Source organism: Nyctereutes procyonoides, unplaced genomic scaffold (assembly GCF_905146905.1).
Source record: "Nyctereutes procyonoides isolate TBG_1078 unplaced genomic scaffold, NYPRO_anot_genome, whole genome shotgun sequence".
In the NCBI taxonomy this organism is placed as follows: Eukaryota; Metazoa; Chordata; class Mammalia; order Carnivora; family Canidae; genus Nyctereutes; species Nyctereutes procyonoides.
In genome coordinates, this window is record NW_026575042.1 from 27,799,903 (window position 1) to 27,804,394 (window position 4,492).

A 4,492-nucleotide genomic window follows, 5' to 3' on the forward strand; every position below is an offset into this window, starting at 1 on the left:
TACTCTACATGACACTATAATGGTGGATATATGTCTATTATGTATTTTTCCAAACTCATGGAATATGGAATATACAACACCAAGCCTGAACCCTAATTAAGCTATGGAATTTGGATGGTAATGGCATGTCAATGTTGGTTCATAGATTGTAACACATATACCACTTTGGGATATTGACAGTGAGGAAGACTCTGCATATGGGAGCAGGAGATATATAGGATTTCTCTGTACTTTCCGCTGAATTATTTAAAAATCCAGTTCACCTGATCTCAGTGATTTTACTATGAGACTTCCATCATTTCCTTCTTGTACCCAACTCCTAGAAGGACACGAACATATAGTGGATATATGTTTAGCCAGGTGATAACTCTGTTGTGATAATTAGCCAGAAAAATTTTGGTCAGGAATAACTGGAAATGTTGACTTTAGCTGGTGTGTAGATTTTGTGGAGACAGATATAGTAGAGACATGTGAAGTACTTTGTCTAGCTGAAGGGAATTGATTGCACCTGGGCTGGAGCAATCTTGCTCAATGATCTACAGGAGTGTGGTAATGGTGGCATAGAGGTGATGATTGTAATGGTGGTATGTGGTGTGGTATGGATGAGGATGACAGTGATACTCATGGTGAATGTGGGAGTGGTACAGGTCACAGTGGTAGTGATGGTTGTGGTGATAACGGTCTTGCTGGTGCTAATAGTGTTAGCATGTGGTATGGGGGGAGGAGGTGATAATGGTGGAAGTGGTGGTGGTGAGGCATGTGACACTGGTAGTGATGGCCCAGCTTGAAGAGAAACTGTCCCCTCCAAGAAATTACCAGGTAGCAAAGAGAGTCCCCAGGAAGTGGGGCTCTGTTATGGATCAGACATGGTACAAGTGTTCTTCCTGAAGGAATTCATTTACTTTTTTACAGTGTCCTTGTGAAGGTCTTGCATATTGCAATAGTCTCATACTGCAGCTGAGAAAACCCAGGCCCGCAGAAGATAAATAAACTGCCTAAGGTTATATTTTGTCTTAGTCTGAGATCCCCCGAGAAAGTAGAATGTGAGACAAAGGCTTGTGTGCAGGTAGTTTATTTTGGCAAGTGATCTCAGGGAATATGAATGTGAAGAGGAAACAGTAATACAAGGGTGGATTTTTTCTTGACTTGATCATCACTCTGGGCAATGGGGGATCCCCATGGCTTTCTCAAGGAGTCTTCTGAGAAGCTAGGTAGGGTGTACTGAGGGTTATCTGTGTGAGCAAGGACAGTGAAGAATTTGTTGTGGGCTCTGGATCCCTGTGCTGAAGGTCTCTACGAGGGTGACACATATGTGAGAAGGACTGAGAAGCTCCCACAGTTGTCCCAAGCATCCTCTGCCTGAGAGAAGCCTTGGTCAAGACACACGGAGATAATCAATGAAATTGAGGCCAGCTGCCATCACGTTGCACCTGCGTGAGCTGGTGAGCCAAGATGTGAAGTCAGGCATAAGATGTAGGGATTCTTCACTTCATTCCCTGACAGAGTGGCCAACAGCTGATGCTTCTCCAAGGAGGGGGACCCTGCCTGTACTTCTGCTCTGCCTCCATTGGGCATAGAAAAAGCAGGGATTTAAACCAAGTCTGCTAAATTCCAAGTCCCTGTCCCTACTGTTCTGTTCTTTCTGTTCTCTCAAGCAGTCAAGGAAGGACACATGTAAATTCTGTTATTCACTACTAAAAAAATCAAACTCAAATCATTGGCTATTCCCAAAGTTCAGTTTCTTACTTGCTGTTGTCACGGTCACACAAGAGGACATCCACAAGAGGACATCCACAAGAGGACATCGCGCTTTACACTTGGCGTATGCTCATAGTGACCTTTAGGTGGCGCTAGCACATCTTGGCTGCTTTGAGGCTGGTAAGGTGTGTGGGCTGTTAGACAAGTCAGAGTGGAGGATGTGATTTGGCAACCAGAAAGTTTTTTTTTTTTATTAATAGAGCAAGTAACATTTATGAACCCTCAATAAATAGAATTTTAAAATAACCTTTAGAACATCATGCTAAAATAAATAGCAGGTTTTTATTTCCCACTGCTGCCTTTCTATAAAGATATTCTCTGATGTTCCCTCAATTAAAATAACCAACAGCCACCAGCTTTTGCAGACAGGGTAGATTCAGGAGTTTGCAATTTGATTTGCAGGCCTCCAGAGAAGTCATAAGTGTGGACTAAGGCCCACCTGTAGGAGAATCATTTTGGGTGTTAATTGAAACACAGATTCCTGGGAGTCTTCCCAGACCTGCTGTGCCAGGGTCATGAGGGAAATCTGTGTGCTTACCACAAACTGGGGGATTTTTATGAAGTCCAGTTTCTGAGTCTAGATTATATTTCTCATCTTGCTCTGAAGGGCCAGCTTGGGACAGCCCGGGTGGCCCAGTGGTGAAGAATCCCTACATTTTATGCCTGACCTCACATCTTGGCTCACCAGCTCATGCAGGTGCAACGTGATGGCAGCTTGCCTCGACTTGCCCAGGGTGTGATCCTGGAGACCCAGGATCGAGTCCCAAGTCAGGCTCCCTGCATGGAGCCTGCTTCTCTCTCTGCCTGTGTCTCTGCCTCTTTCTCTGTGTTTCTCATGAATAAATAAATAAAATCTTAAAAAAAAAAAAGGGCCAGCTTGTCAGGAAACTATCCTGGAGTTCTCTCCCTTGACTAATTGGTACTAAACCCATCTGAAATGAATTACACCTTCCGAAATTTTCAAGGTTGCAGTTTGAACTCAGTTCCTTTTCTATTCAGCATCTTTTCTAAAACCTGGCTGTGAGTCAGGGTCAGTCACCACCTTGACCACCTGATTCTTGTGCTTAGAACCTCTCTGAGCTGGAGTGAGGAGGCTCACCCTCAGGAGAATCTGCCTTCTGTGCACACTGCCAGGTATTGTGGTGGGTTTGTGTCGCATGGACTCGTCTAAGTTAGAACTATGTTTTCCAGAGTTTTCTGCATAGTGTAGACCCCATGAGACCCTTTGTGTGAGACCTGGAAGTCAGAAATGCATCAGTAACTATATTGTCTTTCATGCTTCAAGGTTGGTTTGGGGGTGCTAGTTGCTGTGGCAGCTGATGTGTGGCGTTGCTCTCACCTGGTTGGTGTGGGGCAGCAGCCCTGCCCACAGATCCTCTGCTTCTGCCAAGCCTCCTCTATGGCTCCTCCAACTCCCTGTGCCAGCTACGTGTTTACCTCTCTGACAAAGGGCGCCAACTCTGCCTACAGGTTTCTCGCATCACTGGAGACGAAGGCTGAGAGGCCCTGAAAGGCTGACACAGTTCCCTCCATTCCTGTGCTTTCTGGCTCTGCCTGAATATTCCAGCTTGTCCTGTTTTCTCCCACTACACATCCATCTCTGCTTTTGCCAACTGACCCTGCTGATTCAGTCCCCAGTACCAGATGTGGAAACAACAGCCCAGTATAAACTGTTTAACAAGATCTCATGATTGTGTAAGTCCAAATTCCTTTAAAAAAGCCACTATTATCTATATTTCTCCTAGCAGTTCTCTGATTAAACCCTGACTGACACAGGTATGGAAAAACAACAACCCTACCAGGTGAATTTGAAGGCTACCTATGTACTGATTTCTTATGACTAACAGTTTCTTGAACTTACCATAGCCATCATGAATATATGATAGCACCTGTATTGTAACATTAAAAAAAACTGTCAACAGTTACTCTATTCGTTCATTCATTCATTCATGAGAGAGAGAGAGGCAGGCTCCATGCAGGGAGCCTGATGTGGGACTAGATCCCGGGACTCCAGGACCATGCCCTGGGCTGAAGGCAGGCACTAAACCGCTGAGCCATCCAGGAATTCCCCCCTTATTAATTTTTTTTAAAGATTATTTGGGAGAGAGAAAGAGCACTGTGTGTGGTGGGAGGAAGGGTAGAGGGAGAGAGAATTTTAAGCAGAGTCAGCTGAGCACGCAGCCTGATGCTGGGCTGGATCTCACAACCTGAGATCATGACCTGAGCTGAAATCAACAGGCAATTAACCAACTGAGCCACTCAGGCACCCCAACATTTACTTTGTTTAGTGACATTCACCTCAGCTGAGCACCTCTCATTCTCTAGGCGCTGTGGATGAGATGTTCAGTCTCAGGTGTGAGAGTCAGGTCTGGGACTGGCAGGGGAAACCGTGGGGGTGGAGGTTTTGCAGGCTATATGAGAGATAGGATTTGCTCTGCCAGCTTCATTCTTTGTTTCCTGGTTCCCAAAAGGTCCCAGGAAAAGTCCAAGCCCCAGCCTGCAACAGCTGAAGCCAGTGTGCTGGTGAAGCATTGGCTCTGTGGCATCAGAAGACGGTCTGCAGTCCCCTGCTTGTCACAGGCCAGTGGGGCAGGGTCTGACCAAACTGGTTGACAACTCCCTTGCCCCGGCTCCTTCTCCCTGGCTGGATTAGGTTGCATAGAAGCTACACCCCCACAGTCCAGGATTCTGCAAATCCGGGCCTTCTTTTCAGATATCCTTGCCAACAAAGCTA